The sequence below is a fragment of the Gallus gallus genome, chromosome 18, assembly GCF_016699485.2.
Source record: "Gallus gallus isolate bGalGal1 chromosome 18, bGalGal1.mat.broiler.GRCg7b, whole genome shotgun sequence".
In the NCBI taxonomy this organism is placed as follows: domain Eukaryota; kingdom Metazoa; phylum Chordata; class Aves; order Galliformes; family Phasianidae; genus Gallus; species Gallus gallus.
Genome location: NC_052549.1, coordinates 9178125 through 9200565, shown reverse-complemented (window position 1 = coordinate 9200565; position 22441 = coordinate 9178125). Strand labels below are relative to the sequence as shown.

The 22441-nt window shown below is 43.4% G+C and overlaps 1 long non-coding RNA gene across 1 annotated transcript in view; it reads right to left on the bottom strand.

Moving 5' to 3' along the window:
* LOC101751181 overlaps positions 1-22441 on the bottom strand; it is a 344852-nt gene that overhangs the window by 186533 nt on the left and 135878 nt on the right. Inside the window, exon 7 of the long non-coding RNA XR_005840735.2 lies at positions 22161-22233. This is a non-coding gene — a long non-coding RNA (uncharacterized LOC101751181). The remainder of the gene's footprint in view (positions 1-22160; positions 22234-22441) is intronic.

The following is a 22441-nucleotide window of genomic DNA, read 5'->3' as shown; positions in this document are numbered from 1 at the left end:
TCTGTGGTGAGATGATGTAATTGCGTAAGTCACAGATGCGGTGGTCAAGGAGGTTTTCCATATCGAAGGATAGGTAGGTCCACAGTGGTCTGCAGAACTTCAAGTAACTGCAAGTAATTGCAAGTAGCTCTTTGTTAGAGCTTGGAACACAAATGGGTTTGTTATTTACTGCCAGTCTGGCGTGGGTGCTACTGAGATCAGTAGGCAGGGATTTGGCTGGGGAAACCTTATCCAAGCACTTTGCAAGACCTGAAGTAAGACACTTTGGTGATGATGCTCAGTGTTCTTCCCTTTGTCAAATGGGGACAATAACTCTAGAAACAAATCAGAAGTATATCATTGTTAAAATTAAGTTTGTGGAAAGATACTAGGCTCCTTGTGACAACAGGGGACTTGATGAAGGATTCAAAACTTCTTTGCTCTTCTCTATTTCTATAATCAGAAAGAAGGCTTTGGATAGACAAATCATATTAGCTGCTCGTAGTTGCCAGTACTTCCAAGTAACATCTTTCCTAACTCTTTGTTTCTCAAGATGAGGATAACGTCCAGGACTCGTGTGTTGATTTTCTATATACAGTATTCTATGTACAGGAGTCGAGCAGTGAAACACTGCTTTCAACACAGAAACTGGTAAACACTGTGCCACTAAGGCAAGTGAAAATAAAAACATTCAAAATACAAGAATATCACGGGCTCTTTGTTAAATATAATTTCAAGATCTTCTCCAAGCTCTGGTTGAGTCTCCCTGTAAAGGCTTTTCCATGGGGTGAATACTGCAACATTTAGTGTACAGAAATCCTTTCTTGCTGGCTACGCTCCAAAACAATGACTGCACCAAGACGGCTGAGGCATATCCTACCAATGGAGCAGAAAATTGCTTCAAGGCTAATAGCAGTAACACTTTGGCGAAGCAAACACTGTAATTAGCAATAAAGCAGCACCCATGCCCAATAGGTCTATTGTGTCCCATATATGATTTTGCTCTTTGGTGTAAAGGGGAAACGTGTGTGTGAGTGAGAATGAGTATATAGAGGTAATCCCCATCCAGTACGTTAATGATGAATGTGCTGCAGTTGGCATAAAGTGGAACATGTGCCAACATGAGGCCCTCTTGTTCCTTTCAATCCCCCACCTACATTCTCCCAAACACCACATTATATTTTTAGCATTTTTATTTTCTTGGAAAAATATATAAACTGCAGTTATAAAATGTGTTTAACCAAATGAAATGGAGCTAGCAGGTGTACAAAATGTCCAAAAATGCTTCCCATGGCTGCAGTTAAAAAAAAAAAAAAAAGTAAACTTAAACAGTTCCATAGTGGAAAAAAACCCTCTGGTTCGAGTATATAAATGTCAGTTTTTCATTCTGCACTGTCACTTTCATTTTTGACTCCTAAAATCCAGCTAGAGTCATTTGTGTTTTGGATCTGAATTTCTCACTCAAATTAAAGAGGTTAATTCTCAAGGCTACACCAGAGGTACCACTGTTTGAAGTTCTGAGATCCCCAGCTCACCATGTGCAAAGTTAATCTGCAGAGCTGTAAATGTATTCTGTTATTTACTATTTTTGTCACCTCCATGTTGAATCTGGAGCAAATCAGGGTTCAGTTTGGAGATTGTTCATATTTAGGATTTAATTTCTGGTAGAATAGGGTTGCATTTACAAGTTTATTCAAAACTGAAAGGCTGCTGGCAGTGCTCATAAATATATACGCATATATACATTTATGTATATGGATGTATACATCCAGAGAAGAAGTCAGCCCAAAATAGCTTATAATCAAAATACACCATTAGCCAAGAGACACGAGGCTAAAAATCAAAAGATTGCTCCATATTCCCCTCTTGGAGGACATGTTTTAGAAATAATCCCATTGTCCATTTAAAGAAACAACTCTGCAGTTTCCAGCAAGGCACTGTGGTTCTGTTCAGCCCAAATGACAAATTTCTTCCCAGCAATCAATGATAACAAAATTCATTATTTTTAAATTAAACTCTTCGTTTTTTCTTTTTCCATGGGAAGTTACTTAGAGTGCAGTAAAATACGTCACATTTGCATTTCCAATCCTTATGAAACAGCTTTGATCTCTACGTAATTTTTTTCTATTGCATACATTTCTTGCAGGACCAAAACTCATTAAAATGCATTTTCTATCTTTGTTCACGTCTTGAAGCCTAAGGTGTCCTATTTAACTCTGTTATATCAGATCCTTTTAGAGGAATAAAGTTCAAAATCATCATATGAATCACAAATATAGTTACTAATTACTGTCATTTTACATAATTTAAACTTTTCAGATGAACATGAAATTTCAGGTAAGCATCTCAAGGTATATTCTTTGTTAATCTGGCTTTGGACAATTTTCTGCTGTGTGTGCATCAAACGCTCAGTGCTGTTTACTTTATCAATGCCCTCTGTTGCTCTAATGCATTAACTGAAGTGTGATTCTCCAGCCCCATGCTGTGTGCTGATGGGAGTATTAGCACACAATGCTGACCAATGAGTACGCATGGATTATTCCCAGCCTTGTGTCCGATTTTCTATTAGTGGGTCATTTTCATCTGAGTGGGTAATTCATGACACCACTGCTCTACAAAGCTGGAGACCTGCTTTAAGTTTTGTATCTATGGCTGTAAATATGCTGAATTCTGCACAACAGTGGGGATTCCTTTACAAACTGAAGAGGAGAAGAAACGGAAAGAGGAGAGACAGTTCATTTGCCTGAGATCCAAGGTTTCTGGTTGTGTAACAGCACGTGCAGATTGAGGCAAATACTATGACAGCAAAGGAAAACAGTTTGGATTCCAACAGACTGTTCAGAAGGTGTGGAGATGACTTCTAACATTGCGTAACATGAGCACAGTTCTAGCTTCTACAGGCTTTGAGTATCCCCATCTCCAAACAGAATCATGAGCCTCATTACCAACAAGGATTTCTTCAAGCCTGTATGCAACCCAGCTCACAGCATAGCAGTGATGGACTCGGAGGAAACTATTTTAAACCACTGGTCCATACACAGCGTGGAGTTTAGCATGGTTTGTAATGAGGCTGTTAGGAGCACTGGAGCTGTATAACTAAGCCTGTCCGTATGCACAGACAAGTGAAATCTTTTCAAACAAACAGGGTGGAAATTCTTGGCTTCTCCAAGAACTGGCCTTATTTCCAGCAGATCGTGGTTTGGATTCCCAGTCTACCCTTGGCATTCCAGTTTTCCCCCTGCTTGCCACAGCTAGATTGAGTTTGCTGTTTCTGGACCGAAATGTTGAATAAGATCCTGGTGCCTCAGGTAGGCGATGTTTTACCATGGAGGAAGAAATCCCTGTCTGAAGTCAGAGAATGGAACCTCGTCGTTAGCAACTGGCAGGCCTACAGGAAAGCAACTGAGCTGCCGTCAGAAGGCAACATATTAATGGTTGGTGTTTAATTTCTTATAGGTAAAACATAAGAATACGGTGGTCCTCGCATTAGTGGTCTAACTACAGAAAAGCGTATGTAGAAAGGTAGCACCGTTTCCTTCCATCTGCCATTAAGGGCCTTGTGGATCTGCCAGAAAAGGGAAAAGTAACCTTCTGTGGAAATCCAGCAAAAGGCCTTTTCCCCTTTAAATCATTAAAGGAGAAGTTAATGATGCATCAGTCTGGAGGGCTCATTTCAGCCAGATGCACACAGGCATTCTGGATATTTGACTGGCTGCCTTGAAGATGCTGAAGCTGCGTATTTCCTCCTTGGGCTCACCAGACAGTGATACATTTCCCTCTACTGCTTCTGAACTGGTAGAGGCTACAGACTGCTGGGGTCAGTGCTGGTATCTGTCGTTGAGTTTAACTCTGCTGTACTCAACATGTGTTGGTTCCTCTGTGTGCAAGTGGAAAAAATAGCAGAGTTGAGGAGAGCAAGAAGACAACCCTATGCAGGGAGACATGAAAGACAACTGAAATTTGGCTGACCAAATGTTCACTGAAATGAATCATGATGCTTAAATTCAAAGTGACAAAAAAAAAAAAAAAAAAAAAGAGGGAGAAAGAGAGAAGCCTATCTTTCCTACGGGCCTTTTAGAGGCAGACTCATCTCAGGCACCAGATGCATGGTGCAGAAAGTTCATTGGCTGGAGACCAAATGAGGGACAATGCTATACATGCGACCTGCTCACTTGACCAACGTTATGCTTCATTTTCATCAGTGCTGTCCATGGAATATTAGATATTCTGGCAGTTATTTAATAAGGCAAATGCACACAAGGAGCCCTTTAAGGTAAAAAGTAAAATAATCTCTATTTTCTCTTCAGGAGGTTTTGGCAAATGGGAAAAGATGGGGAAAAGGGAATAAGAAGTGTATGTGAAACAAAAGTTTTAACAGTCCGTCTAAGCAGCTGGTATAATTAAGTTTTACTTCAGCCCTCAGGAAACCCCAGGGAAGTTTGTGGCATCCCAGTTCATGTGCATATTAAGTAGGGGATCATGTAACCTCCACACAATGTTGGAAAAGGCTGATTTTAAGGAGTTATAGTGCTCGTTTATAGCGGTGTCAGTCTGCGGTGCCTCTTGACTGATTAACATCAGTGTTAATCCAGTTACATTTGGTCACACAAAGTTGAGTTTGGATTCACCAACGTTCTCCAGATTAGAAGTGGAGAGAATATAAATGAAAGGAGGAATGTAACCAAACCAAACAAGTTGAACATATTGTTCTTCTCTGGAATGAGTTTTCTCTGATCAGCTGAGATCTAACTCAGGAAGAGGAAAAGCAGAATTATTTAATATTGCAGTGTTTGTGAATGTTGCTTTGCTTACTCATAATATCTCAATCCTCATTATCTCATTGCTCAGGTAGGGAAACAAAGAGCAAGGAGGATGGAGGTTGTAACTCATTTTAACGTGTAATCCACTAATGAGACTCCACATTACAAGTTTCAATCCTCACCTCTTCTTCCCTGTAGCCCTTTGGCCTCTAAGCAGTCAGTCCCATATAAGACACAGGGCTTCCAGGGATAAACAGCATTTCAAGAGTGCTGAGGTAGGAGATGTGGACGGATGTAAGGCCTTACAGCATGGCTTTCTTTCCTCCCCCAGACAATGCTCGTACAGAACGTGTCCTTACAGAATATTCAATCCTCACACATTTCAATTTTGGGCTTGCAACCAGGTGTGCCTGAACTCTCTGAAGCAGGGTTTTACTCAGCGTGATTCCTGGAATGTAAGCGCAGCTTGTCCCCATGTGCTTTCCCCAGCAGCAGCAGTTCCTGAACAAGCAGTACTTTCCTTGCACGTAAAGCACCTACACGGAAAAAAAGCAGAAGGAACCTGCAAAGTGCTGCCTCCCACAATGTCCTCCAGCACACACGGGCATCTTGGGTGTACCTCTTGGCTTTCTGTGCTTAACTGTCTCAAGAACTCGGGTTGTGCATACGTGTTACTTACTATTCTGAGTTTAAAATAAACAAACAAACAACAAAAACCCAGAGCAATTGGAGCAGAAAGAATAAAGGCTAAGGCACCCCCTGAGCTCTCTGCTGTACGACCTCAACCAACAAATAGTAATTGAGGGTAATGGGGACATTTGCTTCAAAACCCCATAGTGATCCATAGCAGTAAACACAGCTCAATTCCACAATGGTTATTTCCTCAGCTCAAATGGTAGCAACTCATTCTGCTGATGCTGAACATCCCAGGCTCACTCTCACCGGTGACATTCTGCTACAACACCACTTTCACAGCCTCTTGCCAAGAATGGCAAGACCTGGTATTTTGTAAGCCAGCTCTTCTGTTAATAAGCTGTTCAGAGATGCTCCTCCAGGGCTTCCCCTGCCAGGGATGGCCTACGTTCACATGAGCCAGGTGATTCTCTGAGATCTCTTTGAGCTCTACCTTGTACTGTTCTAAACATCTTCATTTTCATTCCTCTTATATCAGATGTTTGGCCTTATTCCTCTCCCAGACCATCAGTCTACCTACTATTACCCTTAAGCAACAGCCCCCACCTCAAACACAAAACATTAAAGCCACCCCACTAATCACATAAGGGTTAAAAACATGATTGGTGGGCAAAGGCTCCCCCCCTTTTCTGCAAGGTTGTTTGAAATTGTGAATAGAGACTGACAGCTTGCCTGAGTGTTTGTGGTTCAGTTTGAAACCACAAGACCCAGAAGCACATGGTTTAGATTCAGTGTCTTTCTCTAGCTAACACGAACCATTTGTTTAAGCAGCCTGGCTATCTGTTGGAGAATAGTTTTTGCACCAGGATCAGCCTTGATTCACCCCAGACAGCCAAATATATTCAGATGGAAATCCACAGAAAAAGAAGAGAAATTCCCCAAACAAAGGCTCGCATTTACTTTTTCTTGTTTATTTTTGCAGCTTGTAAAGGAGCTACTGATATCCTGGTAAGAAGGAAAAAAAGGAAATCTGAAATGCCAATCAAAACCAGTGCCAAATTAGGCAGTGTTTACTTCAAAAATACATTTTTCATTGCCTTTTATTTTTTTCTTTTTTTTTAAAAGCAAATTCCTGCAGAATAGCAATGTCATGGAGGGCAGAGAAAGAAGAGATTGAGCAATTAATACATTTAGACCAATCCTTTCCAACTTGATGGTATAAAGTGAGGCATGTAATGAGGCTCCAGTCTGGCCATGGAGCTTTCACACAGAAGGCATTTACACATGCACCTAGTGCTGGCCATTTCTTTTAAGACCACTGTCCACAGGAAAGCATAAGTGCTTTATTGCTTCTAATGAACTGCAGGAAGGTTGAACACCTCAGTGTCAAGCTGGAAGCTACAAGAAACCATAAGAAGGGATGTCCACAAGCCTACACGAGCCCAGTCGTGGGATGGTGTCCCCATGGTGTCCATGGGTCCCAGCTCCCTTTGCACAGTGCTGAATGTAATTCAGCTCCTTTATAAACACAGAAGAGTGGCTCCAATGAACTTGCCTGTTGGGTACACGCACTGCAATGAGGTAACCTCGGGCTCACTTAAAAGATCAGCACTGGAGAAGTGAGAGAGGTAATTCAATGAATTATTGTGGTAAGGCAACACACCAAGTGTTCAGTTACCCCAAATTGCAGGTATTAGAGCTGAAATGAGTTCTCCTAAAGCAATTTCCCATCAGCTAGCTCCTGGGATTATTTGTTTTATCTTCCTCAGTCTCTCTATAAAACCAAGAGGTTACACCACAATACAGCAGACCGCCTGTTGTACATAGAGGTGAAGTGCCTTGGAACAAAGAAAGAATGCTTCTCTGCTCTGTCTTTCTATCTCCTAGTTAGGAATAAGTGACCATAAAATCTGTATATGTGTGAAACCACAATATATTCCCCTGTTCTGTTATTAAAAGCCCCTTGCAATGTAAAAATGAAGCAGAGGTGGGAGTGCATTCACCGGCAGGGAGGAGCGAGCGATTATATACCATGAGTTTACTTCCAAGAAAAGATTATATTTCTGGGAATTCAAAATAACATACATTTTATTTTAGTATTATGGGAATATTGAAAAGACTTCTTGCATTACTGCTATTTAAGCTACTATATAATCACAGTATAATTTTTATTAACAAAAAGACTTTATAACTTCAGAGACGTGCAGCAGTCGTTGCAAAGCTAATGAAGTGAGCATGAGGCTTTGGGGGCTGAGATATGCTGTAGGTATATCAGGAAAACTGCCTTGGCAAGCCTAAATCTGAATAGAAGTGCAGGTTTAATGCTAAAGTCTGTAGTTGGAGCTGTTTGGCTGAGCATCAGGAGTGGGGCTACACTAAGCTATTCACCAGAGAACATACAGAACCATTTGAGTTGGAAGGGACCATCTGGTCCAACTCTCCTGCGATGAACAGAGACACCTACAGCTCAGTCAGGTGCTCAGAGCCCCATCCAACCTGACCTATAACGTCTGCAGGGATGGGGCAAGATTACAAGCCCCCTCCTTCTGTCTTCCTACTTGAGACCTCTGTAGGGTTTCCAACCCTTGACTTTGCATGATAGCCTTTTGTGAAAGAGAGGCCTCAGATAATGCTGCTTTCATCCTGAGGTTGGTGTAATTAAAAGCAAGTGTGCAAAACGACCATTGGAAAATGGGACAGTGAGTAAGAGCAAGCTGCTCCAAGACCATCAGCTCTACAAAATTATCAAAACCAAAACATAATGCCTGATGTAGGATGAATGCTGGTTCTCACATCAGCGTGCAGCAGATGGGGTGTGTGAGATTTCTCATGCTAGTGGCTGGGGACTTGGTGTGCAGTGAAACACTGGGCTCTGTGGAGTCCAAATGCTATACAAAACAGTGCCAATGACATGGAAAACCATCTAGGAAGGCTGAACCCTTCCATTATGAAAGCACACCTCTGACTCCAAGCAAGGAACTGGACAGTAGCATTTAGGATACCATCTTACCTAATTTGCTTTTACATCTATTTATTTTATTTGACACTTGCAGGTATCTGTTCTTACCATTGTGAATGCTGATGGCTTTTAGTTTCTGTGGCTGCAGTAGGCTTTATTTCATGGATCAATCAAAATCTGCTGAAAAGGGGAAAGTGTGTGCCTGACATATGCCATGTGCTCAAGCAAGAAATATTCTACTGTAGTCATGTGCAGCAAGAAGGAAAGCCTTGACTAGGTGGGCTTGCTCTGGGACCTGGTTCTGTCCCAGACAGAATGGAAACTCCTTCTCCAGATGCGGAGTTTCTGTAACATAGAGCATCACACAGGTAACAATGGGATGACAGCACTGTGCTTCCACAGCTCACTATTTTGCTCCAGATTCCCAATACAAAGAAGGCACCATAACATATCAAGAGCCTTACACCATTTTTTCTTGAATAGGAAGGAAAAGAAATGCAAACGAGTTAATTCTTAAAGCTTTCTGTTTCCACTTAGTGTGTTTTACTTGCAAACGTGGCTTCAAATGTCTGGGATTATCAGACTGTTTTTGATGAATGATATTATGACAAGTTACTTCTACTACTTTTTCTATTGGGAGAAATCATGTTTATGGAAACACAGAAGGGAAAAAAAGATAGCTTCAGGTTTAGGCTTTACTTTCCTATAAATAAAGCCTTCTGAACCATGTCTCATTTGGAATTGGAATCATTTTCTGTAATAAAAATAATAATAAAAAAAGAATCAGGATGATATTTTACTAACATAAGATTAAAACAAAAAATATTAAACGAATAAAATGAAATAATGCCACTTTTACCAGTATGGGAAACTTTTACTCTTAAAAAAGCTGAAAGACTTCAGTGTTACAGCTCTCAGGAGAGCACAGAAAAGTTTCTCTAATTTTAATGGAAGTGTGACTACCTCCTGTGGATAGGGATAAAGAGCCTGCTCTGTGACTTACAGCATTAGTTCATGTGAATACAATTAGTTCACTTCTTTGTATGCTCGAGTAGCACCCAACAGCAACAGGCACCGCAATTATTTACAAACCATACGATGCTTACTGACCATCCACACAGCACAGCTGTGCACGTGGAGCACCAGTGGGTATGAAGCACTGGGCAGCAAAGAAGAAGTAACAGAGCAGAAGCTCAACACCAAGAATATTTCTTTACCTGAGAGAACTGTAGACGTTCTGCATGTACTTTATGTTCCTACAAGCATCTGTCTGCCCTTCATGACACAGCATTTCCCTTCGTGGCAAGACAGATTTTGGAGCCCAGCCGAAAATACGATGGAAGATTTAACCCTCCCTGTAAGACTTAGCCCTACCTGTTTATAAATGCACTGATTTATTTCAGTATTACACAACGTGTCATCTTTGCATGAAGAGCAGAATCTCCCCATGAACTACAAGGGAGAAATAGCTGCAGTAGCAAAGCTTGTTATGAGAAGGACACTGAGGTTCAGCAGAAGCTGGGGCATCACAGATGTTTTCTCCCTCCTAATAGTGCAGAAACCCAAGGGAAGAGGCAAGGGGTGACCTGGGACACTGTAGGCGCCCTGGAGCCCAGGTCACAGCTGAGTGGAATCCTGAGGTTGCACTGGCCAGGAGCCAGTTGGAAACCTATGCGAACCACCCCACCATTTTATGGCACTGTAAAGACGGTATTGTTCAAAACATCCCCAAAACTCTCCACACAATCTGGCAGCCTTCCCAAACTGTCTTAAATGAGCCAAAACTATCAGCAGCCACCCACCTTCCTGTCCATTACCCTCTGATTAATGACATTCCACCAACAGGGTCCAACATTCAGGATCTCCCTTCTGCAGGACCTCTGCACAAATGCGATCTCTGAGACATGTAAACGGTCTGTATGGCTTGCAGTTGTGTTTTACAGGGGGCTGTCTCCTTGTCGTGTGGTGACCATTGCAGCAGGGGCTTCACAGGGAGTGGAGAGAGATGGGGTTTGGCAGCATCCCGTAAAACCCTAATTAGACATGGTAAAGCATGAGGAACCAAATCACACTGGAAGTAGGATACTCTGTGTCCGAAGATGTTTTCTTGCTTCTTATCTGTTGCCTCGTAACTTCCAAGTCAAAGCAGCCCTAGTAAGAAAGGAGCAACAGTTGATGCCTTCAGGATCGATGTTATTTAGGTATACTGATCAATGTCTGTGCTGCTCCCTAAGCAGTGTGGAACAGCGGGGTATTTTCAGGTAAGAAATTTGGAGAGACATCGCAGTGCGTAAGCCAGCCTGGGAATAAAGATCAGCTCTGCAGCAGCCAATGCTCTTGTGTACACCCTGTACCTGAGACAAATCCCCAGTACAGGGAAAGCACAGTTCAGAGAGTACCTGGAGAAGTGAGAGATTTTCTAATGTCTGGACTTATTCCATGAGCACTTAGAGGACTGGCTGAAATATCTCACTTTCATTGATGGATGTGCCCAAGAAATCAACGGAGATGATGAATCAGCTATTGGGAAAGCGAAAGATGACAAATGACCATATCCTTTTCATCAGTGCTACATCCAGCCTATAGACTTGTGCTTGGCAGTGCTTTTCTAGGCCATTTCGATAATGCCAAAATGGTGAAAGTTGCACTAATGTCTAAATGCAGCCTCAGCAGCTGATAGGATCCATGCAACGTCATTTTTGCAGAATAAAGAAATACTTCTAGTCTGTAAATCTTGACTCTGTAGTTTTCATCTATGACATTTTTTACCCCATAATATTCTATTACTTTATGGCACGGAAAACGTAAGCTCAAGGTAAAACCTTGAAGAGAAGATTACTTTCAAGTCAGAAGTTCACACTTAAGAAATGTCTCTGAGTTTCTGCATTGCCCTGTGCATGAGACTGAAGGTGAGCAGAACATCTGCTTCATGCTTTCATTAGGAATTGGGCACTGAAACACCCTCAAATCCTCTATCTGAGGTGCCTTAGCCTTTACACAGAGGTTCATTTCTTCGTGATCATTTATTTTCCTAAAGCATTAATTTTTTTGCAGCGTAGGCACAAAAGAGGCATGTGTTGGTATGCTGTGTGATTCCTTCAGTAGATTTTGGTTTTACAGCCTAGGAACACACACTCACCTCTTCCAGAACTGTGCATAATACCTTTACAGACGTGCACTTCTGGATGCACGTGCACTTGAATCTTTCTTTATATACAGACCCATGCATTCTCACATGCCTATATTAATATAGAAGAAAGCATATAGAGACACATCCTATGATTTTTAAGAAAGCTTGCTTTCCATGAGGAGCTACAAGAGTACATTTCACTCAGCAGTGACTCATCTTTCGAGCTCTTTTTTTTCTTCTTACTGCTTAATCCAAGAAACTTTGACTAAGTCAGCTCTGCCACGTCCCAAGTGTAGCAGGGATTCCTCACCGTCCTTGATGCAAACAGAACTAGTAATTCTCCTCAGAAATAGCAAGAAATTGCTATTTGCGGGCTCATGCTTTACGCAATGATGACCTTGGCTGAGGCAACCCAAATGGAAAGGGCCCCAGCACATGAAGTCAATGCCACTGTGGTAAATAAAGGCAGCGCCAGGAAGGCACAATTTCAACATCCCCTGGCAGATGAAACATAGCTGGGCAGGGGCACGACGTGTATGAGCTATATTTTCTTAACAGCAGTCTGGGAACCTCATGGCACTATGTCATAGTGAGACAGGCTGGTTTTGTATCTCAGCTCGTTGTTGTTATTGTTGTTGGGATTTTTTTTTAAGTGCAGACCCTTTTAGTGTTCTCTGCAGCCGTTAAAATGAAATACAATGAAATTTACTGGGCATGTAGGTAGGCTAGAGGCAGAACAGCAGGTATTTGTCACTTGCTCAGACCAATGGAACTTCGGAGGCTTTCAAGTATTGACTGAAAAGATTTAGAATAAAAAGTTTGAAGTGTAGAATCCATTTCAGCTTGGCACTAAGAAATCATTGGGTGAGACAGATTGTAGACCAAGACCTAGACTTGCACACCCCTACCATTTCAGACAGCAAAATTCAAACTAATTGCATGCCTATAGCCCATAAAACACAGTTACATACGTCAAAGTTCTACCAGCAATCTTAATTCAATCAATCCAAAATTAAATGTTGCTCAGATCCATGATAAGGGTGAACAAACCTCATAGCAGCTTGCTCAGACTGCTGATATGTAAGGCTGACCTGACTCTTTTTTCCTTTATGTCCTTAAATACCATCAGGAGTAGCCAGCACACCTCTGTTCGCCTGAGTTGATTGAAAGACCTCAAAACAAGTCTGAGTTCTGATTAAAGGTCAGGCTGGACCATGCTCTGAACACCCAACTGAGCTGTAGATGTCCCTGTTCATTGCAGAGGAGTGGGACTGGATGATCATGCAGGGTCCCTTCAAATTCTATGATTCTATGATCCATAACTCTCCAGCTATTCCTGAGCTCTACAACAAGCCCTCTGAATATGGGCACACGCTTAGCATCCATCATGGCTGCATTTCAGGACCTATGAGATAGCTGCAATCATTTCTATGTTGGATATGCACACACTTTCAAGACAGTTACATTTTCATCCAAAACCCATTCACCAGATAGAAGTGTATCTCTCAATGAATTTGCCATAACTTTCTCAGCTTAATTCTGGTGTCTGCCGAAGGTATTTTTTCTCTGTGATTTTTCCACATCTGTTTACTGTGTGGCTTATTCACTGAACAGGCTGTATACTCATTATCAGATGAAATAATGTTTTAGTGGAAGAAATATTATATCAGAAATACACTCTAGGTATATAAGCTTGCTGTTTCTCCCTGGGTTCTCAGCTTTCTTTCATCAGGACAGTTTTGTTAAAATGATATTGCCTCTCTTGGGCGTACTTCACAGCAGCTTTATGGTTATGATGAATAAAACAACTGTGGCGAGACTGCAATAAATTAATTGCGCCATTTTATATGAGTAAGAGAATGGGCAGGAGACCTGAGGCTGAAACACAAACCTGACGATGACTCGGGGTTCGTGGTTGAAAGACCGGTAAGAAAAAGCAAAGATGTCATAGCAGGAATGGGAAGGGGATCAGTGGTAAAACATAGAAGCAGCCCAGCACATTGTGGTTAAGAATAAGCAATTTGGAGTCCCAATTTCCATTCACCAAAGTACATGGGAGATCTGAATTTCCAAGTTAGCAATTGTCTTTGGTTTTTTTTATGAGATGCAAAGAACGTGAAGTTGTGTTTCTGCTGTTTATTGGTCAGAAACTGATTGTCTGACTGCATCATAGGAGCCATCCAAAACTCAGAGGGCTCCTTTGGGATCCAGGAGGAGATGCCCATCTCTCTGGTTCTTGTTTTACCCTGAGTTCCTGGGCTGCTTGCTGCAGATCACTGCCTGGCTGCAACGATGAGGCCATTCAGGTATGCTACAGCTCCCTGCCATGCCCTGTTAGAGTAAAATTTATCTTTGTTGTGGGAAGGCTGAACCTTTTCTCACATTTTAATAGAATAGGTAGCAAATGGGCCAATTAGCATGAGCAGGGTGGGAGAGAAACCCTCCCAAAAACTGAACCCATCGAGCTCAGAGAGGAGATGCACTGAAATACAATGTCACGTTGCACAGCGTTGTCATCCAGCTGTAACGTGCCACTGAAGGAAAGCTGCAACACAAAGCACGGACAACCAAAGCACCGCTTAAAGTGCCACCCACCAGCCCTAATCTGCACCCAATAAAACATCCTGGTGCAGGAGCAGCCCCACATCTTCATGACAACGTTGCTCAGTAAGCAAGGAAGAGCTTTGTGCCCCAGCTGTCCCCAGGGCTGGCCTCATTGCAGCAATCTGGGTTGTCCCGGACAGGGAAGAAGTCAAAAGCACAGCATTTGTTTGATAAGCTCAGGTTTGTTTGCAAAGGGAGAGATGCCAACTTGTCAAATGCCACTGCATTGCTGAAAGGACTTACAAAGAAATGTTGTCTGTGAATATTTGAGAAAGAAAGTATTCTGCACTGGGAAGTCCCTGGATGTGCTGTGACATGAAGTTCTGACTTCACATGGGCTGCAATTGGGTTGCTGTTGTTTTCCTTCAGTGTGAGGCAGCTTTTAAAAGGTCCCGGGGAGATGCTTTACCTTTACATGCCCATCTCCTGGGATTTTTAAGATAAACATGCCCACTTTTTGCTGTTGCTGTCTCTCAGCTTCTTCAGAAGAGGTAAGCAAGCAGCTGCCATTATTGCCAACAAGACCCAGAAGGGAGGGGAAGGAACTGCCTGTATGATGGGTGTAGCAAGAGCTGTGGCTGTGCTGAGCTGCAGCACTGGGATGAGGACCCTGGGGATAGGGGGAGGAGACCACCCATGTCCCACATCATGGTGACACTGCCCGGTGCCACAGCACCAGCAGAAAGGAGTGCCCTTAAATCGCACAGCTCTCAGGCAATATTTTTCTGCAAGATTTGCTCTGTAGCTCTCCAAATCCTCAGTCAGTGCCTGAGTTGGATGGGTCTCAATGCCAGACAGGTAAAGACTGAGGTAAAGAGCCCTCAGCTTGTTATTGAAAAATAAAGAGAGAGAGAAAAGAGAAAAAGAAATGGAGGCAATGAGAGTGGAGAAGGAGACCTCATTTCTTTAACCTTTTTTTTTTTTTTTCACCTTTTAAAGACTTCCTGAGCTGACTGGCAAATGCTTTTTCCAGCGTTGTGTCCCAGGGCAGGCTGGGAAGCTGGAGGTAGGATTTGGTGTGGGAATTATGAAGTGTGTGGGGTAGTGACGATAGGCAGATAACAGCTTCTGGTGGTAATACCAGGGCATGGAATGGAGGCTAAAACCAGCAAAAGCCTTCTCCGTTTAACCAGAGCTCGGTAAAAGAGATCGGTGCCAGCCCAGCATCAAGCAGCACCTGATAGATTACCTCTGATTGCTTCTCAGGGTTCAGCATTGCTGTTCTCTAAGGTAGCCAAGCGTTAGGAAAGCATTTGGATGTTGGCTCAGGAGCTGACAAGGGTTCTGCTGGTGGAGCTGCAAAAGACGAAGGGAAAGTTACACAGAGTGGTGGGAGAGGTGAGAGAAAGCAGCGTTTTGCCCTGCTCAGAACTTTCCAAATCTGACTTTTAGCAGGTATTTTCATGTCAAGTTTTCCTCTCTTTGGACCATATGGCCGGTGCATTTGCTGAACGTGAGGTCCGGCTGTGAGTTACGACGCAGCGCAAGGTGTGAGCGCTGCTCTCCTGGTCTGTTCCAGTCCCTTTCCTCTATAGTGCACTTTTATGGAGTATAAATCTGCTTCTGTGACGACGTCAATAAAACTGTTGTGCAGAGAAAGTCAGTTCCTCCTCCCTTGAAAAAGACATCATAGCTTTCTTTCTCTTCCACAGCGGGAATCACTTCCTGTAAACACAAGGCAGCCCTGTCGAAGCATCAGTAATAAGATTTTAACTATTTTCTTTGGAAGTTTCACCCCCCTCACCCCCTTCTTTGTGGATAGTGGTTAAAGTGATAATTAGTAAATTCTGGTCCTCATCCAGAAATGCTCCAGTGCTGAAATAGTACACAGGCACACGAGGAACACATGTACACAAATTGTCAGCACCCCTCTCTCTGCTGTTGGTAGAAACAAAGAAGTAATGGCACAGAGTCCCTGCCAGAGACTGTAAAAATGCAGTTATAAAAGAGTATGTTATAGGGTAATGATCACACGTTTATACCATGCTTTTCATCCAGAAGAGACCTAACTGCTTCACGCTGCCAAGCCTTTCCAACAGTCACTGCAGGGCTTCTAATGGGTGGCCGCTCTGGGACAGCTTAGGACAGGAAGCGAGAACTACTAAATCTAGTAGAAATGGTGGAAATTTCAAAGATCCTCCAAAATAGCTTGTTTTCATGAAGCTCATACGAAAACAAAAGTGTTGAAGCTGCAGAATGTGTAATAGGTTATTTATATGACATAGAAACTCCAGAGAAGATCAAAATAACACCATATGAGCAAAAAGCATATGACAAAGTAGGACGTTTTTTTCCAGCCCAATGAGTTGGATGTGCTGACTTCACAATACTGTGTGCAAATACAGAGTTTCATTGAGAGGAGCAAGAGAGGGCAGTGTCTGTTGGTAACGCCAATGTAGCTAGGGATCCTCCAACACACCTTGCCCCATCACTTTCCTACTGACGAGCAGCAGCCTCCCACCTTATAAAGGGACATCACAGGAGGTGGTGAGCACTCAGGGAGCCCATCACATGCTATTAATGAGGCATCTGCAATATTAGCCCAAGAAAAGCCAAGGTGGTCTTCCCAGATGCAACTCTTAGAGGGTCTTAATGGAATTTAGTTTTAAGATAAAAAACAGTAATGCTTTTTCTTTCTTTTTTTTTTTTTTTTCAAATAAATGTGTGATTTTCTCCAGAAAACAAGACATTTGAATATTTTCCTATTCCATGTTTCTGTCAAAGCCTGGTCCCAGCCATTCAGTGGGAAGGGAGCCAAGAGCTCATGCTGAAGAGGGTAAGCTATGGGATTAATAACTACTCCAGACTTTGCTCTGAACTTTTCCTTCAATTACTTGCATATAATAGACTCTAGGGTAGTCTAACGAACTATTTATTTTTTCATTTACTCTACTTTAAATAAATTTTATGGAACTGGATGGAATTTGATAGAACATAATTTTTCCTTCTCTTTTACTGCCGTAAATCTGAAGGAACATCTTCTGTGGCACCCTGGAGAACAAGTTCTTCATTTCTACCTATCATTAGGATCCATCGCTTTATTGGGCAAAACCAAAGGTTCCCCCCCTGCTTTCCCCTTCTCCACCCCCTATTTTTCTAATAGGAAACTTAGACACATAGGAGCAAACAGAGAAGCAAAACAAAGCACGCTCAGCATTAATTTGGCAACAGGGAAACTCACTAAAACAGATTTTATTGTTAAAAACTGAGACTTGAAGTTTTCCTTCTATAAAACAAACAAACCTCTCTGACATTTGCTGGAAACACTGCTAGCAAATGGATCATGTATTCCATTGCGCAGGAGATGCAATTAGATTTCTGCAGGTTTGTAAAACAAACTATGCTCTAGGAGCGCTGTCATGGAACCACTGCTCTGATTTCCAGTTGGATAACTGAGCTTTTAATTAGGGCTCCAGTGGTGCGACCGCTTTGCAATTTCCAAAGCTGCCTAAGGGATTTGAATGTCAAACTCTAATTACAATTACTGTGAACTGAGCATGCTCTAAGAGGATTTGAAACTTTGGCCCATATATTCCCTTTGTATAACAAGGAAGGATTTGCTTAGCAGGGAAAAGCTTTCATGTACTGCAGGTACGAAAAATTACTGAATTAGATCCTCTGCTACTGTAAAACAGCATATTTCATCCCATTCCTATTGAGCCAGGATGGTTTTTAGCCCAATACTGTAAGGGCTGCTGGTTTTTTCCTGAGAGCTGAGAGCTTTGTGGAGCACAGCGACGCACAGCTCCATCCCCAGGGCTCCCTGCCTTCCCTCTGGGGCACCTGGCACAGCACTAGGCAGACTTTCTGGGCTAGAAAGCTCTCAACATGATCCATTCTCCAACCTGATAACAGATGATGTGTTTTTGCTCACTATATAGAGCTCTTCAAGTGCACACCACTTCCAGCAACTCACAGGGAAGGAGCTGAGCAATTCGGTAGTCAATTTGCATTTCAAAGTAAAAAGTCATTGCAATTAATATCCCGCACTGGAAATTATTCATGCAGATTCCTTTCAACCATTTCAGTGACTGCTCCTCTGCTCTCCGGCCCCAAATGGCACCGCTAAGAAACTTCTGAGAATCTCTCCTTCCTCTCGTCAAGTTTTGATTTCAGCACATCAGCATTTCTGATCGAGGGGGGGGGGAAAAAAGGAAAGCATACAAATCCCAAACAATGCATTTCTTGGAAAACTCCCAGCTGTACAACCAGGTAATGTACCGGGCATTGAGGAGAGCTGCCTTCGGTGCAAGACCTGGGGGAGTCGCTCAGGGTAAGAGTCAAAAAACTCCACGTTCCAAGTCGGCTTAAGCGTCCTCATCTCCATAAAGGTGAATGGTTACCTGCCTCCCTCCCTCAGACTGCCAACAAACCCAGTTTGGAAATGACTGATGAGGGCAGCCAGCGGTAACAGAAGAACTCCCACAGGCCAAGGAAGGGTTGTAGCTGATCACAGCATGCAAACCAGCTTCCCATGCTCATTTCAACCAAGTCTCACTCTCCTCCCTGTCTCCATGTCTTTGGTTGATTTATTCTGTGGCTCTCTCTTACATGCCTTTGGGTTTTTAATTTCCCCAGGGATCTTCAGCAAAGAGGGGACTCTGGCTCTGACACTGGTAAATGTATGTGCCATCAGTGCCTGCTTCTCAGACAGCGCTGAGACGTTCGACAAGCAGCACAGCAGCCACCCTGCGAACACTCTTCATCTCTCTGCCATGATGAAGGCTGCCCAAAAGCTGAGAGAGGCGTCTGGCTGTGCTCCCACTGCCAGCCTTACAGCCTTCATGGAGACGATGCAGCAGGAGTGGGTGAGCAGGCACAGGGTAAGAACAAAGTGATGCCAACATTAAGATAATCAGGAGCATTCTTATAGATATCCTGTATATCTTGTAGCTGCCTGTACCACAGCACCTGTGCCTGGAGATTGCTCAGAGCATGGATCATTGTTGCTTTGTGTGCTGTATAGTACAAAATAGATAGATTTTAAGTTTCTTGAAAGTCCTGGCCATTTTTATAGCTTGTTTCTACTTTATGGTACAAAGTTTCCAAACAGGCTGCCTGTTCTTGAAAGTGTAGCATGAGATCTGTCTTTCCAGGGGTACTTCACGTTGCATCAACAGCCCAGGTCTGTGACATCTGCCCCTGCAATACCTCAGGACTGCCTCAGGGGACAGAGCAGCCCTGAGCAGAACAGTCAGGTTTCTCATAGAAGATTAGGATGGATTTGCAACACACTTTTCAGCAAAGCCTCATGCAATGCCCTATGCTTTTCACTAACTGAACAAAGAGAAAAGATGGTTCAAATTTAGCCAGGTGGAAAGACTATTGATTTCACAGTGGGAAGCCAGAGAAGGTGTATCAGGGATAACCTTGGCCCTGCGTGCTCCAGGAAGTTCTGTGGGATCTGTTGACTTACTGCTGGCAAATACCTCTATTATATGCCACATGCACACAGAGCAGTGACAGTGATAAGGAAACTGGAAACAAACCTGTGGATGCCTTTCACAGCCAGTCACCAGAGAGCTTACTGCTGCATGTACTTAGTTTTGCAGAAACAAAAGCGTGTAAGCATCCCTTTGTTGGATTCCAGCCAGATGCAAGTCACAGGATACACCCCGTTTTGTCTTTGCAGGTGCCTGCCCCGTGCAGGTGCACATGGAGGCCTATTGCTTTTCACTTTTTTGTTCATTGTAAAGGAGAAGAAATTGCCTGGCAAAGTGAAGCAGTCCCAGCAGCAGGTGGGGGAACCAAGCTGTTCCACCAAGCACATCTTGCAAGACTGCTGTACTCCAGGAGATGGTATGCTCAGTTCTACAGAACCAGGCTCAGCTGGAGGAGAGGATCCAAACAGCAAACCCTGCGTACCTGGACCAGGTGTGGGTGGGAGACAACCAGAGAGAGAACATCCAAGAACTCAGCTTGGCCAAGGAGCTCTCTCAACAGTATACTGAAGCTGCCAGGAGCATTCTGAGGGAAAGCGCCCAGCTAGCTGGCTTGCGTCTGCAAGGGGATCCTTAAACAGGAGGTAAATAGAGGTTTATAACTTGCTGCACAGGGAGAGCAACAGCTTAGAGGATACTTGGTGGTCAGTTGGCTTAGAAGCATTATTGAGAGCTGGGGGGGAGTAGCACCATGATTTGAGACAAGGGCATTACCATGTGTAACGCTCCAACATAATGAAAGTACTGCAATAATTGCAGGGCAGCAAGTTCTAGGCTACAGCAAATGAGGACAAGCCCAAACGCAACAACCAAAGATGCAGAAATGAAGAAAGAAAATTTGCTTACCTTTCAAAGCCCTCAGGCAGGTAGGGATCTCCAGTGAGATACCCTCACCTCCACTGCCAAGCCTTAAATGAGGGCTGGGAAGGGGTAGATCCTGGCTCCAGCCCTTCTGGTCACTCAGGTTCATTGCATGCACCTGAGCTTCCCTGGGTTGACCCTCCCTTCCCACCAGGTGCTCCATCACTGGTTCAAGACATGACTTAGCATTTCCACTACACCATGGGTATAGGATGGCAGCTGGAAGATATAAGCCCTGAACTGACATTTCAGTGAAAAATGACATATGTTTCCCAGGAAACAAGTTATGTTAACTTTCCACCCAGTGCCATCACATTGCCACTACTGGCAGCCTCAGTGAACGTTTCCTTCAGACACTATGCAAAACGTGGGACAACTGCTCTGAAATAATGACATCTTGTTCACACAGTGCCATGGCACAGCTTTTGAATTCCAGCTGGAAGGTCCTGACACACATTGGAGGCTTGACACAATGGCCTAGTTTGGAGCTGGGACTGTGGGGAGGGTCGGCTGTTTGTGCAATGCAGGACCTGGCTGGCAGTTAGAAAACTCATTGAACTCATTGAACTCATCACATTTTTTTTTTAAATGTGAGGGAAAGAATAGAAACCACGAGTGCAATCCTACCCAGCACCACAAATAACTACAAAGGGAGCACAACCTCTGGGGTTTTTTTTTTTTGCAATCTCTGCCCAATATTCATGTTTTAAGTCCTTGTTCTGTTTGCCTCTCTTTGTCCCCAGAATACGTCAGAAATTCCCAGGAGCCTTTTTTGGCCTCGAATGGCCCTTTGCTCCCCTCAGGCTCCACGTCTTTGTGCACCCCAGGCATGTGGGCTGCCTTTCTCTGCTCCCTCTCAGCCTTCATCCAGCCAGAAATCGAATGCATTGACATTTCTTATGAGCTTCAGCCTGTCCCACTCATTGGACACACGTTTTGCCTGAGCTCATCAAACTCAACAAAGAAACGTGTAACTTCATTCAAGTTTTTCTAATCTAGGTGAAAGCAAGTCCCCCTCTGTCACAGCAGGGAGAGCATTCGGTCTCCCCTTCTCTGCTCAGTGAGAGTCCAGATGGACACTTCTTTCTATCCATTTTGTTTGTTAAGGAATCCGGGGAAAAGGTTCACTGCCACAGACATTTCCTGCCACTCACCTGATAAAATCTAGAAAATAACAGCAATGCTTCCAACAGGTCCTGGGTCAATCACTTCTCAAACATGTTGACATTTTTAGCTGCCCTCTCTACCACCAGCTTTTCAGAGCACCAGCTCTTCTAAATACTGTTATCTCAGTCCTTTTTGCTGGAAAAAAACCCCTGCCATCTCTTCTGGCAAGAACCACAGGGTTCCGTGACAGCTGTGGTCTCTGCATTGACCTCAGTGGGACTGGGACTCATCCTGGGTGAGGAACTGTACACAGAATGAAGTTTCCTACACGCAGTTTCGGGTAACAGTGAAGCGTACACAACACCATGAAGTCATGCATTTAGGCAACACTGATATGGCTTCATACGCATCTGAGGAGCTCACTGTGCTACAGCTCCAGTGCAGCTTTCCTGGATTTGCCATGTGTTTAATGGAACATATGTGATCTATATTAGCCTTACACGTCCGGGAAATCTCATATAGACTCCTGGTGCTATTGTTACACTCAGACACACCGCAAACCTCATAATGTCTGTGGTTGATCCAGTCCAGTGCACTCAGACGTGTACATTTCCAAATAACCCTTAGACATTTTGGAATGCACGGCATTCCCCTCCTGCCATTTCCCACACAGGGAGCTCACTCACCTGATGGAGGCTGTGACCCTGAAGCATCCAAGCCGGGATCTGAGCTGCCTTGCGACCAGGCTGACAAGCAGGCCTGCAGAGAAAGGAAGTTTGAATAGCTCTAGGAAATACTAAAAAGGAACATCTGTTTTTATCTCTTTGGATTACTAAGAAAAAAGAAAATGTTTTGTAAAACATGAATGATTTTATGTACAGGACAATTAAAGAACGGATTGATTCATTTGTCAAAAACAATGGTAACGTTTTGAGTTTGCAGACCTGCTCAGAACTGAGACAAATCC